Raw genomic sequence first — 20923 nt, 5'->3', positions numbered from 1 at the left:
CAGGGGAATAAGGAGGCTGAGTCCACAGATAGGCAAAGCTGACAATAAGGAAGATTAATAATTATTCTTTTCATGGAAATCTTGATAGATTTCTTTGAAACTCAGTGTTTTCGTCTGCAAAATGGGAATTAAGATAACTGTCCTTCCAGCCTGGAGGGTTATTGTAAATATCAAACAACTCATGTGAAAGATCCAATAAGCAGTTTATCATGTATGCATGTGTGTGTATGTGACATTATTATGACTATTTATTTTTATTACCTGAGTCATCTGATTCTCAAGCACTTCATAGTGTGTGTGCCCCAGTCTCTTCCCCTCCTCGTTCCCTTAGGCAGAACACTATATATTTTAGCCAGAAGTTTCTTTTCATTCCAAAAAGACTGCTCTACTTTGACCCAGTTCTACTATTTCCCTTAGATGTTTAAAAATCTTTTCTAATATCTTCATCCTCAAGATCATCAATTTCTGTTTTATACATATAGATCTCCTTTGATATTTCTAAGTAGAATACTTTCTTAGTGTTGCTTTATAAGTGGTGTTTTATTCTCCTATGCTGTCATGTACTTCACCATATCCTTTTCAAAATTTCCCTTTTTTTTCCTTCAAAATTTTATCTTCAGGAAAGCACTCTTATTCCCTCACTCTTTCACATAAGCTGGTGAAATTTGAAATTTGTTCCCCAAAGTATTGTTACGGTTGGCTTTGAAACATGAAGATACAATAATAAATTGTATAGTTCTCTTTTAAACAGGAATGTAACCCTCTATTAAGTTGTTCTTGTGTTTCCAATGGAACCTGAAAAAGCCCCAGCCAGAAGTGTCACATACTTGTGGGGAGACCACATAGAACTAAGGCACACACACAAAAACTATCACTGGAAACTGTTTACTCAGCCGTGCTCTATTTCCTAATAGTGGCTGTAGCCTTAATTTCTTCATTTGCTTTCCTGTTCCATGTTTTATTTCATCTTGCACCATATTCCTCTCTATAGAGTGCAAACCAATGATTCTCCTTGAGTCAGTCTCTGCATTGTGACACTTCATGGTGCTACTTTTGTCTCTGGCAGCACATTTACAGTTTTGCTACTTTGATCTGTTTAATTGTACTTCATTCAGCTCTCTGGAGAACCCTCATCTGTCTACATCCTGTGCTCCTCCTGTAACTCAAAAAGCAGTGTCATCTGTGTTAAATAAAACTCATTTTTGACTATATATTAGAATCCCAGTTTCACTTGTGTATTTTACTCTCCTGGAAGTGCCTAAGAATCTCCAGACCATACACACAGACAGAAGCTAGGAAAGCAGGCTTGTCTCATTTCTCTGGCACCTTACATTACACACCCTTCACACACATGCCCCCACTACTGCATATGAGCTGCTGGTGGGGTTGCTGGGAAATGTCTTCACATATTTCAGCAATGTTCAGACAGATGGTCTTAAAGAGAAACTGTTTGTGTTGTTGTTTTCCTGATCAAACATTTGCTTCATTGAAATAAAATTAATGTTCTTCCTACTTTGCTCTTAAAGCATGGTATCTCTTCAAATTCCTCAACCCAACAGCTTTTTTCCTTGCTACCATGGTGCCTATCATATGTTCTCTGCTATGCTTAGAAAACTTTCAAAATCGATGTCTAATTTCACAGTCTACAACTTTTAATACATGTCTTTTGATTCTTAAAAAAAATACAGAGTCAAGATTCTACTTGTGATAACCATTTTTAAATATCGTAGTAAATAATATGTAAAATGTGTTTAACACAACATGTCTTTGGAGTACTTTCTTCTTTGAACTTACTTCTTGAACTTGTGATCACTTCCAATAAATCACTCGCTTATTCTTTTGTTGACACCTTGCATCAGCTCAGATTCTTTCTTTTTTCCTGTTTCTGAATTTGCTTTATGAAGTTTGCTCCCATTATTTAGGGAGCACACATATCGCCATTGTTTTTCTTTAGTGCCATCTTAACCTGTACTTTTTTTTTTCCCTTTTACTCTATCCTCTTTCTCGGCACAACCTCAGATGTCTGTGGGAAGTGTCTTTATTCTTTTCTGCCTTTCTCTTTATTCTCTCATCACCCTGACTGTCTTTACAGACCTGTTATTTCCATATGGAATACTGCCTCCAAGTCCTCACCCTGATTTTCTCAGTCTGTGTACTCCTTTAAATACTTCTGCAGCTATTTTGCTCTTTAAAGCTGTTGACTTGATTCCTTCCCTAGGGAATTTTCTTTATATCATTTTTTAAAAATATGAGCCACCACTTTATGACATCTGGAAAGGTGAACAGGGAATCTCTATTCTTGATTATCCCTCTTATATTTTTAAAATTTTCTTCTTGTTCTCCTAGGGACATTCTCAGCCTCCAAATACCTCTGCCAAATTTCTCAGCTGTTGAGAAATTAATTTCAGCTATTACCGTAGCAGGATCAGAAAAACTAATATCTTTCACATTGCATTATAGAACCTCTATTTTTCCTTGTATAAAAATACTATAGGCTCCTCTCATTTTTCCAGGGATCTTTTTGGTAATACAACTATAAGTGTGTGTATCTAAGTACCCGTCAATCTCATATTACAGATTGGCTTACACTTTTGACTTTATTGCCAAGAAATTTGGAGTTTGAAAGACCTCTAGCCCCTTATGAACTGCATGATTCCATGACTCAATTTTCTCTTGGAGAAATGGAGATATTATTAACTAAGTTTTTGTTTACTGTTGTAGACTGTGTTGTTGTTACATGTCAAATGTTTTTACATGTGAAACTTTGGGCAGGATACTTAAATCTCTGACCTTTATTTTCCTTATCTTAAAATTGAAAATAACACTTCATTTACAGAAATGGTGTATATATTAGCAATAATGATTATAAAGTAGCTGACATTCAATAATTGGCTGTATTAGTGATGGTTGCCATTATCATAAATCACCTTTTAAAGTTTATTCTATTCCTAAAGCATTATATTCTGAGACAGTTAAAATTATATCTTAGTATCAGTTCTTTTTTAACATGGTGGTTTATTATGTGGCTTAAAATATTTGTATTTGTTTTAAATGGGAGGAAATTTTACTTTAATTTTTAGTGTTTATTTTTCCTTCTCCACTTCTCATTTCTGATCATACATTATACAGTTTGAATGTCATGTCTGGCACATCCATAATATCCACTTCTACATGACAGACCAGTGCATAGAACCCTGAATAGAGACCCTTAACCTTCTATGCATCTCCCTCCATAGATGTAATGTTGAACTTTTGGACTAATATATACAGTTTTTTTTTAATTCCAATTTCCACAATCTTTTTTCAAGTCTTTTATGTGACATTTACTGAGTGCCCTAAACATGCCAGACAATATGCTAACCACTGGGAATATAAAGGTGAAGCTAATATCCTTGCTCAAATGATTTCATAAACCCGTGGAAGGTACACCCACATGAAACACATCATTACAGTACAAAGTGATTTTATTGTATTTTTTGAGAATCTCTTTTTCCTAGTTTTCATTCTACTTTTAATTCTCCTCAAGTCTATCTTTTAACTCCTTTTCAAATCTTATGTTAATTCTTACTTTTTTTCTAGGATTGTATTAAAATTAAAAGGAGCCTAAGTTTTCTCCTCCCCTGCTCTGCTATAATTTATAACAGAAATTTTTATTTTTTTCCCAGTAGATCATCTTTTAAAAAAATTATACAACTTTTCAAGTAAAAAAAAAAGAGTGTGATGTAAAGACTCTCATATATGCACAAAATAAATCCAGTATATAATTATTTAGTTAAATATGCTTCATTCATCCATATCCTAGATATTAAAATAGTTTACCCTTAAATACATTTTTTGTTTTTCCAATAAAAAGTATATTTTCAAAACTCTAATCCTATTACCCATCTAAAAAATTAACAATAGTTAGTCATTCCAGTCATATACTCTTCATTAAAAAATCCATTTTTTGGATGTATTAGTGGTATAAAACATCAGTCCAGTGATTATGTACATGCATTTCTGGGTCAAGAAGTTGAGCAGTGCTTAGATAGCTAATTCTTTTGCTCCATGTGATTACTTAGCACTATGCTTAACCACATTCAGGGAGAGGGGATGTATACCCTAATTCTCAATGGGAAGAGTGTCCAATAAATTTGGGGACATCTTTTGAAACCACATCAGTCTTTAATATTATATAATACTAGTTCCATATTTCAAATTTTCTCAATTGTCTAAAAAATGTCCTTTGGTGCTTGGTGTTCAAATCAGGCTGCTTACAAAATATCTATATCATATTTGGTTTTTATTTTCTTTAGTATCTTTTATTTTTTTAAAGGCTCTTTTTTATGGTATTGACTTGTTGACAAACCCTGATCAATTATTTTATAAAATGACCCACATTACTTCTTTGTAGGGTCATTTAATTTTATTGCTTCAGCTCCTATATTTCCTATAAACTAGAAGTAAAATCTGAAGGTTTATTAGATTTACTTTCAGCCTTTTGTCAGGATGTATACTGTATCCTATTAAGACACACATAATGTCTGGTTGCCCATTTTTAGTGGCTGATAAATTACTTCAGGAAGTGACAGTTTGTTCTGTCTGTTGCAAATTCGTGTGATATTTTTGTTTGTTTTTCATCTTGAAAATCAATAAATAACACTTGGGGTGATGATTTTACTCTTTAGGAATAAATACACCTATCAATCTCTCACAGAATGATTTTTAAATACTTTGATAATTCTTGATACAATCATTACAGTAGTGGTGATAAAGTGATGAATTTCTAATTCTACTTATCCTTCATATGTATTAACTGGAATTCATACATAAGTAATTTTTTTCTTGTAAACCAAGGTTATTTAGTAATATAAAGTACATTCTCTAGAGAAAAGAAAAGAAAATGCTTATTTTTTTCCTTTTATTACTGATTTTTTAAATAAATTATTGTTGCACTCAATGTCCTCAATAACAATAAAGGAAGTTTTTCTTGTTTGGGTTTCTTAGGTTTTTGAGAAATATTTTTAACAGCATGAATATAAAATATATTTTTAATATTTTAAATCAATTGTGTTATTATTTTCTCTGATCTTTAAATTGCCCCCTCTTTGGCAGTGGGAGCTTCCTAAGGTTTTCAACTGTGACTTTTGGGAATGACTACATTACTTTTTTATAGCTTCCTTGATTTTTAGTATAGCAAACTATTCTATGTTAATTTTGTACATTTTTCTGCTCTAAACTTGAAACAAACTATTTTTTTCTAAGCAGCCCTAGTAATTTTTAGTGAGAATATTTACCATGCCAAGTCTATATGGGTGCTCAGAGCCATTGAGTTGATATAACTTCTAGGCCTTTTCAGTGGATAGAGCTGGGGAATTTTTTTTTAAGCAAAAATACTATGAATTCATACTTAATATCAAATTTAATATTATGTAATTTTTTTTAATTTTTGAATTTTATATTTGTATCTCTCCTCTCTTACACCGAGAATTCTAAAATGATTAACTTTTCATTTGCTTTATTCTATAATATACATAAAGCAAATTTCAAATAACCATACTGATATTCTAATTAGAGCAATGCAAGCAAATAAAGTTAGAGTATTTTAAGTTTTCTTTGTGTGTAAACATTTCCTTTAAGGAAGTATATCCAAAATACTATGTTCTGAATCTTATTGAAATGATTTGTTTTGTCTGTGTGGTTATATCACTGGCATAATGTCTTTTTTTTTTTTTTAGTTTGTCTTTGATTTTTCAGACCTGCATTTTTATGTGCATTTATTTATAATATATAAGTTTGAATGTTTTAAGTCAGAATTAATAACAATATTCACTCAGAAAGTCTTTCTTTCATTATAATTCCCTCCCTCTGTTCTCTGCCTCCCTGTAAAAATAAACATTTTTCTTAGTTTTTGTTTTAACTTTTCAGTATTTTGTTTGTTTGTTTTTGGTTTTGCCTTTGTTATTTTACAAATATAAATACAAGTATTATATTATATGCAATATTTTGCTTGCTTTTCCCCTTGTAGACTTAAGACAAAGCTGTATATTTATTCCTTCAGGGAATCGTTGTTAGAAGATTTAAAATTATTCACTTTCCAGAAAAACTAAATACACAAATGAATAATGGTTAATATAATCATGAATTTAATAATAAGTTCAAAACAGAAGTTACTTGATGTAACTGAGAATAATGGGTGGTGGGATACTTAAATAGGATGTTCTAGGAAAGTATCCAGAGTGATGTGACATTAATCTTGTAAGCTGAAGGATGAGAAGAATCCAATTGTATAAAAATGAGAGAAGAAGATGAGTGTGGCATATTTTAGGAACTAAAAACAGACCAGGGCATTTGGAAATTAGTAGCAAAGAAGAAATAAGTTTAAATTGGAGGTTGGAAAAAATATGAAGAGAACTTGTATGCCAAGAAAATGAAATTTATTTTATTTAAAATACAAGAGAAAGCCACAGAATGATGAGGGCAAAGAAGTGACATGATCCCATTGATATTTTTAATTGTATTTTTTTAAATGTATTCCCATAAAAATATTTAGTGGGAAGTAATTCAGTTCTTTTGGATGTTATACCCTATTTTTTTTTTACCAAATTCTAATTAACTTTCATATTTTTTATCAACCCACCTTCATGAAATCATTCTGAGAACCATTATCCCTTTGGCTTCTATAACATTTTTTAGAACAATTCTTATTCTATTTTGCCTTACTGAAGTTATTAGTGTGTGTGAGTGTGTGTGTGTCATATTCTCTACTAGTAACTAAACTCCCTGAAAATAAGAACTGCTTCTCTTTTATCCTATTATATGCATGATAATGAGTCTGTTCTCTTTAGCCCTTATCACTTTTCTTGTTTTCTCCTATTCTGTCCATATTAATTGAACTAACCCTATTATCTGATCAAGGTAGCCTTAGTCTTAGCCTGACTGAACTTTTGACACTTTTTTCCCCCTGGTTTTAAGCATTGGATCTCACTTTTCTTAGAGCATTTACTTGATAAAACTTTTGATTGTAAATTCTACCTATGCCTCTTTAAGATGTAAATCACTTTTCAGCCTCCTGCCAATTTTAAAACCCAGAAATGTCTTTCTCAAAGACCTAGGAGCCATCCCTTTAAAATGTAGTCATCAAGAAAGATTGCACTTCTATCCCCTCTTCTCTGTGGGAAGGTAGGAGCCTACTGTTAGCAAATGTATGGCTTAATTACATTGAACAATGCCCTCTTAAAATCTTCCAGTACTATCCGCTGGCTAACGGAACATAATAAAAACAAAGTTAAATTAAATTAAATTTTAAAAACATCATTGATGAAGCAGTAAAATTTATCAATTAAAAAAAAATCCTCCAGTGTTCTTCCACTAGGTCACATCAATACTTAAACCTTCCTGTCTTTTTTTCAATAGAGTTGAGTTCAGGTTCTCTCTCCTATTGCAGTAGTCTTAAATAAAGTCTTCCTTGCCTATTTATCTCTTATGCAATTATTCTTTGACATATCCCTCTTTGAACTGTTCACTTGAAGATGACTATCTTCCTCTCGGTAGCTGATGCTGGGATAAGCAGACAAAGTGAAGAACAAAACTGAGTCAAGTGCATTCAAATTCCAGAAAGTCTCCTATTCTTTCCTTAGTTTATCAGGTCTACATGATCAAGCAGCTTTTGCATAATTTGTGCCTATACCATGGGTGTAATGATTCCTTTTTCTCTTCCACTTATGCTTTTTGACAGCTTTACTGAAGTTTACATGGTCACCAGGTTTTGCCAAAAAATAATGTGCTACACCATGGGTAGAATGGTGTTTCTTTCCTCTTACACTTGTCTATTTTAACAAAACCTTGAATTTGGGTCATCTACTGTAGTAAAGTAGAAATTTCTGGTGGCCATATGGACTCCATTCTGGATGTACCACACACTTCTTTGAGACTTTTATGTAAAGTTAAGATGGAGATGGCAAGGTTTATATCTTTATTTAGTAGACGAGTATGCAGTAGAGATAACCTAAGTAAATGACTTGGCCAAAGTAGAGCTAAGACTAGCCTTGTGTGTTTCATTCTACATCTTTAAACCATAGTAATTGTACCTTCTGATAAAGACACTACTGACAACAGAGCTCCCTACAGCCTAACATGATTTTAGGAAAAACTTTGTTCAAACTTCCTTAGGAAAAACTAATTTCTAAGGCTAAAAACACTATAATGACATTTAATGACACTGATGCAAATGACTGATTTTTTAAATTCTAATGTATTTGCTTTAAAATACTGAAAATCAGGATACTTTTGAAATGGATCCATCATTTCTTAATCCTTAATGAAGACTAATAATAGCACAGTGGAAGAAAAACAACACAAAATTGCCTAAAAACTGCAGGGTGTCTCTGTTGTTCTTGCTTTGTTTTTGATTGCAAACAGAATAGGAGCAAACAGATGCATATTTGAGCACCAGAACAATGTCCAACCATGGCAACATGAAATAAATAAATACCCCCCCACACACACACACAGGCTGGAAACTATTTTAATAATAAATAATATGTTAAAGAAATAATGACAAAAATTATTCTGTAACTGTGTATTATTGAGTGTAAATTGCTTGTATAAGATTAGATTAAGAGAACAGTGGGTCTTCAAAGTTAAAATATCCTCTTTTTAAATTTCCTCTTTAGGTCATCTTAGCTATTTAGATAATCTTGATGTATGATGAGTTGTCAAATGAAGTGCTTTTCTCATCTCTGGAAAAACTATATAACAAATGCTTATTCTGACACTTGTACCATTAGGGGTGTTTCTTTGCTGTGGATAGACTAAAGGAAGACACTTTTCTACTAGTTTTGTTTTGTTTTCTTGTATATGTATATGCACACACACACACACACACACACACACACACACATCTATATAATACGTAATGCATTCATAGACATAGTAGATGAGATTATTTTTAGGTGACAACCATTCCTTTTACCACCTGCATGGGAGTAGGAGTATACGTCTCCTTTCCACTGGTGCTGGTTTTGACCAGGTAGCTTTTTGGTCTCATGGTCAGTGGACAATATTTCTCTTCCCTAGATTTTAGACTTCGTCATATAACATGCTTTAGCCAATGAAATATTAACCCGTGTGACACAAGCAAAGACTAAAAACTTGCATGCATGGTGAGGTACTTATTTTTGTATTTCTGGTATCATCATGGGCAGAAAATATCTTGGGTGACCTGCTTATTCAAGAAGGATAAGAAATAGGTGAAATATACCTGGATCCAACATGTAGCTTAGACTCAAATTCAAATCAGCCCAGCCTAGATTAATTGAACTTCAGCCATCCACAGGTGCCTGAAATGGAATAAATAACAATTTTCAAAGCTGTTAAAGTTTTGGGGCTCTTTATATGGAACTAATTAATACAAAAATGTACAAAAATCAAATGCTGCAGTGAAGAGTGATTCTCCTTACTACTCCATTATCTAATCACCCAAGTCCTTGCCCAGAAAGCAAATACTATTATCAATTATTTATATATCCTTCAGATATCCTATGCATATATGAACAACAATATGCTTTTGTAGACACATATTTCAAAAAAATCCATTTTTACATACACTATTTTATATCTTGACTTTTTTAATTTAGTAAACCTTTAGGATTTCATAAATTATAATAATGAATTACCATTTGCAGAGTACCTAAGTGCCAAGATATTTTTATAGATTATTTACTTAATGTTAAAAATAGTTTTATGAAATTGCTTTATTACCCTGATATTACAATTAACAAAATAAGGTTCAAAAACATTTTCATATTTTCCAAGTTTACTCAATAAATGATAGAACTGAGAATGGAACCCTGATCTGGCAGATCTCAAATCCTTGCATTTAATCATGTATACACTAGTTCTATAACTAAGTAAAAAAATGGAAAGATAAAGATTCCTAAATGAAACATAAAGATCCCCCCATTTTTGTTTTCTTCTTATAGAAGGTAGATTATTTAAGTGTCCTGTTTTTTGGTATATGAAGTAACATGACCCTATGTTTGTCAATATGATGGTGTAGGATGTGTTTATAGAGAATGACTCTTTTCTCTATTTAAAATTGATTTTATGGGGCTGAAGGAAGAACCCCAACTCCCCCTGCTTTTTTTGTTTTTGCCACTGTACTCACATGATTCACCAAATATCATTGTATAAAACATTGGTTTAATGATATATGTATTTGTAATCAAACACAAAGACACATACACACACAAATTTACAATACTCAGGTGTTTCAGAGTCTAAAATTACTATTGAGTTAAATATAAAAAAATAAAAATACGATATTTATGCTCAAAGCTTTAACAGCAGGAAACATAAAAATATTTCAGTTACCAGTCAAGAATGGTAGGAGTCTTCCTATCTTATAAAATAAAGAACTTAAAAAAAAATTTTCTAAATCTTTTTATTTTCCAAATAAACAACTTCCGTTTGCTTCCAAATTTTAATTATTGCCAAGTCACATTAACTGGGAGAAGATTTAGATTCAAGCACATTTACATGATCTTTAAATAAATAATTAACAAAACAGAAGATAAGCTAACAAAGACAAAAGCTAGATATAATGTACCAACACTATGGGATAAACTGATATTTAAAAATAATACAGTTTAGAGGTATTCTAAAATATATGTGAATGTATTAGGCTAAGTAAACTTAAAACACAATTAAAAACCTGTCTAAATGTACTTCCTCCAGAGTGGAGATTTTATAACAACTGTTTAATTACATACATGTTCACAACTTATTAATATTATTAAATATAAAGAAACAGCATATTGTTTATAACACTTAAAAAGTTTTTCTTTTTATTTTTTGGAGCATATTTCCACTTTTAAAAATAGTTAATCAATAGTTTTCTTTAACATACAATATAATATTAGTTTCAGGTATAGAACACCTAAAAGTTTTAAAAATCATGAAACAATGGGTAGGGAAATTTTCTAAGAAGAAATATTTGACAATTACATATTAAATTCATTGGAGTTTCACATAATTATGGGGTTTATTTATGACTTAAAGCTAATATAAAATTATTCTCCTTAGGAAAACAGTGGAGATTTCATAAAAAATTAAAAGTGTGATTCAGTAATTTCATACTTAGCTATATATCAAAAGGAAATGAAATCACTAGCTTGAAAAGATATCTGAATTCCTATGTTCACTGAAATATTATTTATAATAGTCAAGACATAGAAACAAGCTAAGTGTCCATCAATGAATGAATAGATAAAATGTGCTGCACATATATGATGAAGTATTATTCAGCCATTAAAAAAAGGAAATTCTTGGACACCTGGGTGGCTCAGCCAGTTAAGTGTCTGCTTTTGGCTGGGGTCATAATCCCAGGGTCCTGGGTTTGAGTCCTGCATCGGGTTCCTTGTTCAGCGGGGAGCCTGCTCCCTCTGCCTGCCGCTCCCCTTCCTTGTGCTCTCTCTCTCTCCCTGACAAATAAATAAAATCTTAAAAAGAAAGAAGAAGAAGAAGAAGAAGAAGAAGAAGAAGAAGAAGAAGAAGAAGAAGAAGAAGAAGAAGAAAAAGAGACGAAGAAGAAGAAAATTCTGTCATTTACAACAACATAGATGAACCTGCTTAGGAGGACATTACACTAAGTGAAATAAGTTAGGCAGAGAAAGACAAATACTGCATGATCTCACTTATATGTGGAATCTAAAACAAACAAACAAACAAAAAACATAGAAACAGAAGATAGATTAATGATTGCCCAGGGGTGGAGAGTCAGGGAAGTGAAGGAAATGACTGAAGACAGTCAAAGCACACAAACTGCAGTTATAAGATGAATAAATGCTAGAGATGCAATGTGCAGCATAGTGGCTATAGTTAACCATACTGTATTGTATATTTGAAAGTCACCAAAAATCACCCCATTATATAATTTATACTGACACAATGTTGGGTCACTTACACGTCTCAGTAAAGCTGGAAAAGGTTTTCTTTCTTGGATTTCCTCTCTGAGACATGGGGGGAAATTTATTTTGTTCAAACCAATAAACTAAAGTTGAGTATATACTCTATGATAGGTTCCGGGAAATTTAAATGTTAAAAAAATTAACATGAGGCAAAGGAAGCAACATTTAAAAAATTGACTCTAACATATGTAATCCAAATGTAAGCTGAAGGAAACTTGCCTGTGAAGATGGATAAAATGTCTGAAAGATCTCTGCCACTAATTATGAAAAGTTTAACCTTTTTCCAGTATTTTATAAATTCACAGCAAACTTATGTTCTCATTGTCACCAATGCTTCAGAGTTCACTCTCCTAAAATTTTCACTTTATGGTTTGGCTTACCTTCATTAATGTGTGCTTTCTTTTTCATGTCATATTAAACTAGATATGACAATTAGTCACTTCTTATTTGCATACCTTAATGCATTGCCTATGCACTTGCATACATGAAATTCTTGTATACAGACTACTTGATGGAATTTTGTTGGAGAAAAACGGGGCTGATATCAAGCTGATGCAAACTTAATCAGAAAGTTAGACATAGAATTCAGTCAGTCCCTTTCTTCTTACTGAAAACCCTCAGACATTACATCTTAGCAAATTTACCATCCACCCCACAAATGATACAATTTTATTTAATTGTAACAATATTTTAGGTATTTAATGTTCTCCAAATCCTTATAATAATACTTTCTGAAGAAAACTGATATCATTTTAGGTGGCAAAGAACAAAATGTCATTAGGCAGTACCAACCAAAAGTATTAATTAGCATTACATTCCATCATGAGAAATTAATTTCTTTCAATATTTCTTTTTTTAAATTTTATTTTATTATGTTATGTTAATCACCATACATTACATCATTAGTTTTTGATGTCGTGTTCCGTGATTCATTGTTTGCGTATAACACCCAGTGCTCCATTCAATATGTGCCCTCTTTCAATATTTCTATTGAAGTCAAGAAGAAATGATCAACTTGTGGTTATTATGTCTTTAATATTTTCTACCATTAGCTGAATACACCTAAAAACAAAAGAAAAAAGAAAGAAGCCTCAGAAAATGGTTCCCAAAGACAAATGAATCTAGTAAATAAAAACTGATTTTTATTGTTTTTGTTTGAGTTTCTTTCCGTTTGAGGCAACTAAAATTTTGTTTTCAAATGAAAGTACTTTACTTAAAAGTGAGTCAATTTACAAACTGTTAGTTAAATAACAATATAGGATGTGTGAGTCCATATTAGAAATTGTAGTTTCATGAAATATTAACTCTTGGGGATCACTTTCCTGAACAAGGACAGTTTGGTTTTTTAGAGAAATTCTGCCTCCAACTGCTAAGGTAAGTTTTCATCCAGCTACACTTACATGATGTGATTTAAAATGAGGTTCGTTTGGGGGTTTTAAAAAGCCAAATGTCTGAAAAAAATACAGTGAAGTACACAATGGTCATTATTTGATAAAAGGAAGTGTACCCATTTCATTAGGAGTGTTGAAATTTTTACTTTTGCTAATTCTACAAACCCTTCATTGCATCATTCTTTTGAAATGGCATTAGACAACATTATATATGACATCTCCAACAACAGATTGATACAAACAGTGAACATTTTATATGGGTTTTTAAATGTCAGTTCAATAAAACTTGGGGGCGCATTATTTTTATTTGTGGGGGGCACATTTTTTAGATTTATTTATTTATTTATTCGACAGAGAGAGAGAGATAACGAGAGTAGGAACACAAGCAGGGGGAGTGGGAGAGGGAGGTGCAGGTTTCCTGCGGAGCAGGGACCCCGATGTGGGACTCGATCCCACGACCCTGGGATCATGACCTGAGCCAAAGGCAGATGTTTAATGACTGAGCCACCCAGGTTCTCGGGGGGGCACATTCTTAACACAACTATGCTAAGCCCAAATTTGAGTGAGATAAACCTATGAGGTTCAAAAATGTAACTATTTGAACCTATACCTTAATACATGAAATAGCATATAAAACCTAGAATTGTTAATGAATAAATAACCTCAAATATCAGTTATCTTAATGGGTTGTTTCAGAAATTGGAATTAAAAACGGAATCCTTAGTATTCCATTGCAGCCATGTTATAGTATTCACTGAAGGGAATATACAAATCTATCGTCAATGAAAGGGGGGTGGCTTTGAAAATAAGAAAGCAAACATGTCTTCCTGACTAAATGGGGATCATGGTAGTACCACACAAAGCCAGTTTCAGGGTCCTACGGAGAAGATAAAACATTTTAAGAAGCAGGAAAAATATCTGTTCTGGACCTCAACTTACTAAGCCATAAATCATAGGAAAGATATTTGGGGGCTAGAAAACTCTAAGGACTGATAATAATAGTGGATTCTTAATAAAATAATGATGATGATAGTAATAATAATAGTATAATCAAAGAAAAAAAAAACACCCTATTATAGGCTCCTTTGGATTGTCAGATTTAATGAAGCATGGTCATGTGATAGGTCCAACAAAGGGAGTCAGATGCAAAATATTTCTTCAAGAATGAATTGACTTTCGGGATGCCTGGGTGGCTCAGTCGGTTAAGTGTCTGCCTTTGGCTGAGGTCATGATCCCAGGGTCCTGGGATCAAGCCCCATGTGGAGCTCCCTGCTCAGAGGGGAGCCTGCTTCTCCCCTGCCTGCTGAAGTAGCAGTTAAAGAAAGATTAAATTGTTTGCAAATTGGACTGAAATGTTTTGTGGATGTTGAATTAAGCTAACATAAATAATTCAATATAGAAAAAAATGATGTGAATTTACTTGAAAATATCTAGATTATTTGTGTCAGGATTAATAGTTCAAAAACATAAAAATAGTTTCAATACAAAAATAAAATCTACTTTTTAGAAATGTTTTAAAATATTTATTTGAGAGAAAGAGAGAGGAGCTGAGCAAAGGGAGGGGCAGAGAGAGAGAAAGAAGCAGACTTCCTGTTGAATAAGGAGCCTGACATGGGGCTGGATCCCAGATCATGACCTGAGCCCAAGTCAGATGCTTAACTGACTAAGCCACCCAGATGCCCCAAAATCCACTTTTTAAATTCTTAATTTCTTATTAGCATCATCTATTAAAACCAAAACATTTATTTTTAGCATAATTTGTAAAGCTGCTGAAGTCAAACTTCAGTCTGAAGAGAATACATTAATGTCTCCTTATCTAAGTGTCCCAAACTTCTTCAGTCACGGGACACTTAAATTTATTTCATTTTTTCTTTCTATCATCAACTTGGTTCTTAACAGTTAAAAAAGTCAGCCTCTTGTGAGATTTGTCATCCTGTATCTTACGATCACTTACTTGTCTTTATTTTTTAATTCCTCATCCTCAATTAAAGAAATATATTTGTGGTGAATGCAAATGTAAATTTTTACTAGAATGCATTATTATCCAATTTCCTTCAATTCATATCCAATTCTTGACTTTTCCTCTCCTAAGTTCCTGGCAAATGATGATCCTGGATCTCCAGGTCATAATGAATGGTGGTAATAGGAATGGCTTGAACAGAATGGTGAAAACTGCCCTATAAATTAATAACTTGTGTCTATCATCCAATCACAAGTTGGTATGATGATTATGTTCCTGTTGGAGGTGAGGAAATAATTGTGTTGAGCAGGAAAGGACTAGCAAATTCCTTCATTACTTAAGGTAAAGTTATTTTCAACAATATCAAAAGCAGGGATATTGTTTAAAATCCACACAGGATTAAACAGAGGAAGATGGTAATTGTATTCCTAGCAGTATAAACTTACATATTATCCTGGGGCATGAACTCCATGTGATCCTCCATGCTTCCATTTATAGTTTGACATAGACAAAATTAAACTCATTCAGAGACATCATATTGATCATAACCATTGATCATCTATTCCTTTAAACTCTAAAAGGATAACCAGAGTGAGATTTGCAGGCTAAAGGAAGCCTATGAATGTAATTTTATTTTTGTTTTGTTTTCCACTCTCTAATAGAGATTTTTGTTTTGTGAATGAATTCAGTTTCAAATTTGACTGACCCACAATGAAGGCTAAATGCATACCCTTTAAACTGGGTGGATTCCTTTACTCCAAGGGCAAAAAGGGAGATTGAGGCAAAGAGGCTTGTTTCTGATCTAAAGACGATATCACACAAAACCTTGTACAGTAAGAGCCACCTACCTTTGTATCCATGAAATAAGCAACAGTATAGGCAAGAACCTAGCTTAAACTGCAAAGAGGCTAAGAAGGTTCACCCTTTACCTCAAATCAGGGACTCTAAGAACTTTAGAGATCTAACCATAAGTCCTTCCAAACTAATACATTTCAGGTTTATTCTAATAGGTAAAATTTAAAGTTTTGAATTGAAATATTTTATTCTCAGCAAAACAGAAGATGTAATCATATGAAATACATTATTAAATTCTCTTACTATTAAATCAATAACAGTGAAAATACCTAGAATATTGCCTAAATAATCTATTTATTACTCGTGATTTACTTTTCTCTAAATATTTTAACATCTTAAATGAATTTCAGTAGTTTTGTAATGGAAATAAACTTAATATTAAATAAAGAAATATTATGTAGAATATTGTCCCATGTTTATTGGAGCTATTCTTTAAAATATTCAACCTTAAATCTATAAAACTAATATGGTCCAGTGCTAAGTATCTCAGGTAAGTTAATTAATTTAATCATCAAAACAAATACGTGAAGTAGGCATTATTATTGTAATCTCCATTCTATAGATGGTGAAAATTGTAATAGAAATAAATTAATTCAAATTTCTAAAATTACCAAGGTGATCTCTACCAAAGACAGGATTTTATGAGCCCATGCACTATAGCTTTATTTTTTTTAATCTTTAATGCACTATAGCTTTAAAAGAGCATAAACTAAAATGTGAAGTGGTAATTAGAAACATTAATTGTTCTAGATATTACCTATATATGTAGATCTAATGCCATCCTTTGTATACATAACATGCAATATTTGTACTGTAATAACATATGCAATATCTTAGTATATATCTGCAAGTATGTGGTATATGTATGTGTTTGTGTGTGTAGAACTTTGGCCCAGGAATTTCACTTTCATAAATAAACCTGCATGAAAATATTTAGAGATTATATGTTACATGCAGGTACTAAAATATTATCTACAGGGCCATTATACTGAAGGCAAATTAGAAACCAAATAAATATCCCTCATCAAGAGACTGTAAGAAAAATTATGATTATATTCATATGCAGCCTTGGGAATGAAACCTTGGAAGAAAATTTAATAACATTGGCAAATGTTAATTATGTAAAATTGAACAAAATATATTGAAGTCAAATATTTATAATCAATATATTCATTTTGTTGGTGATTATTTTGACTCACTACTTATCAGACCTAGAACAAAAGAGATATAATGATAATCAGGACAAATGAAATTCCTGCCCTTATGGATACCTATCTATCATGTATTTATCCACCTATATACCTACCTATCCACCTATATCAGTCAGTTATTACTGTGTAACAAACTACTCTAAAACTTAGTGACACAAAACAGTTAATCACTATCAGATTCTTGCTCTTATATCTGGGGTCATTTAGAGTTTAGTTAATCTAAACAGGACTCTTCTGGGCAGCTGGAGTCCAACTATAGGGGACACTAGAAAGTGACTAGAAATCTGGAGGAAGAAAAAATCTGTGGATAACCACAGCAATACTTCATTACCCTGACAGTAATAGTTGATTGCATTTTGCAGTTTTTCTGAAATTCCCAAACCTAGCCTCTCTGTGCCTACTCAAAGTCACCCACACCAGCTTGTCAAAGTCCCCCTTCTTAGAATGCTATGTTCCACCTCCAGCAGTGTCCCATTTTTGAACTCCTAAGACATAATTATCAAGTGAGTAGTGCCTCTTCTTCTTCAAGTTTTTCATCCATCCTCTGCAGAGTTTTACTCAGAAGCCCAACCAGAATCAAACTTTGCAGGAGTCTGGGCTCTACATTCATGAGGTCTTTCCTCCAAACTTCTATTTTTAACAATTTCAGTATTTCCCTTTTTATTCTTCAGCCTTAGGGATGGTAAGTGCTTTCCACAGCTGTTATCTCCATGATAAATTAATGTTTCCTTTTGCTTTTTAACTAGTAAATTTGTTTCCAATATCTAGTTATTGAGATTAATTACTATTAAATCATCTGTTAAAATGACTATTGTGGATTACATTTACTGACTAAACTCTGATTCACATTCCATTGGCCAAAGCAAATCACATCAAAAACTGTGCCAAATGTCTGTGGAGTGGGATTATATACTCTTCCTCTGCTAAAGAATTCAAGCTGTCTCATTATAATCTATCCACTGATCTATTTTCTTCTAGCATTATTTTTTCAACTTTGTATAGGCTGAGAAGAAAATAATTGAAAATATGTTTGTGTATTGTCTAAGGAAATAATTCAACAAATCCACTGTTTTTTACCAAGCATTTTTTTTCTCTATTTTTCATTTGTGCAAACTCATTATGATAGTAACAATAGTTTACATTTATTAAAGGCTTACCAAGTGTGGCACTAATATCTAATCCTTATAACAGTTTTATGAAGTAGGTACTCTTATTTTTATTTTTTAAAATAAGAAAACTGAGTTTGAGAGATCATAATTAGTCCAAGGTTCCACATTTTTATTTTTTTTAATTTTTAAATTTTTAATTTTTTTTCAAGTTCCCACATTTTTAAATGTTATATAGCCAGGATTCAGAAACAATCATCTGTTGGTAGAGCTCATATGCTTAACTACCATAAAACACTACTTCAAAATGAAACTCTACTGGAAGTAGTAGTCACTTGGTTTTAAACATCGATCTAATTCTTCATGTAATTACATGTTTATGCATATTTAGAAATATTTTTAATAAAAATTATCTGCACTGAAACCATTTGTCTTCCTGTGTACCAGAGAGTACAGGGGAACATGTGATGACTTATTTACTGAATCCTCATAGCGATATGTGTGTGTGTGTGTGTACAGCTAATCATCTTATAATGGACTCTTTCAGGCATGTATGGTTTAAAAGAATCTTTGAAAGTCACATAATATTTCTCATCATTATAATTTTAGACAATTTTGGAAAGTTTCAACTAAGACAATATTTAAAATATAAATATGTTACAAATTTCCATGTTTGCTGAAATAATCATAACATAAACACAATTCAAGAAAATCTTGGGGGATGGATTTGAATGAGTTATAAGCCTTATTAAGCAGTCTGATCATTGACTCTCTTTTTCTTTATACTTAATTAGGTTTTTACTTTTTTTCCTTTCTTCCTAAGGTCAATATGTCTTTATTAACATTGTGTATGTGCCTGTGCATGTGTGTGGTGTGTGTGTATGCCAAGTGTGTGTGTGTGATCACCAATGGTTTGTTTTTTGTCATTTTGGAATGTCAGGCGAAAGGGAAATGACAGTAGCAGACAAACTATTATATGTGTACCAGAAAGTACATAGGAACTGGCATTGACTTATTCACTGAATCCTCACAGTGAGCGACATAAATCAAAACTCCCCATGACAGTAGGGAAAGGCCAGTAAGTTTTGGCAGAAAAATGATATAGGTATGGTTTTCAGAGAAAAAAAGGAGCTTCTTTCCATGCTGCCATCTACAGTAATTGCAAGGAGCTTGCAAGTCTGATGTTCCATAATCGGAGTTTCTAAGTTAAAGCAATCTTTTACAATGCTAATAGAGCTGATGATGAGAACTGAATACCTAAGATGGACTGATGAAAGATTGGTTTACATACACTTCTTTGGGTAGTAATAATATGTGACATAATTTTTACTGTAATAAATGGTTGCTCTTCCTAAGAATGCATGATACTTTTTTTTTAATAAGGAAACAATAGTGAAGTCTGTTCCTTGCCAAAAATGTAGTATTTTCCTATCAATGGAACTTATTTTGTGGACTTATTATGCAGAGCATGTGTTTAAAGTGTTATGGAGGATATAGTTATAAATAAGATATATTCTTCCCCTTATGGTAAAAAAATTCAAAAAAATATTTGCATAAAACTGTATAGAGTAGATTAGAATTATAAATAAGCATAAAATGCTATAAAAACTCAGAACATAGGGAAATTACATTTATTTGGTTATAATTCTGGATAAAGATTTTTCTGTCTATTTGGGCACACAGAGGCAAATAGAAAAGTGTAATTGTGTCTGACAGGATTTCACAGCATCACAAGTCTTTAGTCAGTCTGACCAAACTTGTACACAGGTAATTGCAGTATTATGGACCTCAGTGTTCATTTCAAAACACACGCTTACAGAATTATCAGGTTACTCACACCTATTTCAAGTCATTCTTGTATAACATCTAATAATAGAGAACACTAAGTGATATATTTAGAGGTAAATTGAATGAACGAGTTCTAGGAGTTTTTGGAAAGCTTTAATGGGTTACAATTCATTCTGTTTTGTCTTACTCTGAAACTCTTATGAATTCACCTGGAATTTTTATAGGAATTTTGGTATCACTCTATTTACTCAAAAAGGACTCTCATTCCCTAAAGTCATTTTGGCTCCAAATTGGATTGCTGCCATAGTTTTGAGTGGGGCCATGTGACCAAAACCACATTGCTGGATCAGTCTGGTTTATGGTAGTTTCCAGACACAGCAATCTACACCATGCTAACTTCCTACCATAGCAACCTAAGTAGTGCTAAACAAACTAACTACTAAATAAATAATATATGAAGAAAAAATATGTAAAAATATATTGTGCTTGCTTCAGCCCATATCCTATTATTTTGGAATTGAAACCTAAAAGTACTTGATTGTAAGAGTGGGCCTGAAAGCAATGTCATACCTCATGATCCTCGTTTCCTATAATCATAGCTTATTGTTTCAAATGTGAACATTTGATCCAAGGGAAATTTTTTTAAATTTCTATTTAACAACCA

The sequence above is a fragment of the Zalophus californianus genome, chromosome 1, assembly GCF_009762305.2.
Source record: "Zalophus californianus isolate mZalCal1 chromosome 1, mZalCal1.pri.v2, whole genome shotgun sequence".
Lineage (NCBI taxonomy): Eukaryota > Metazoa > Chordata > Mammalia > Carnivora > Otariidae > Zalophus > Zalophus californianus.
Note: the sequence above shows the minus strand (reverse complement) of the source record.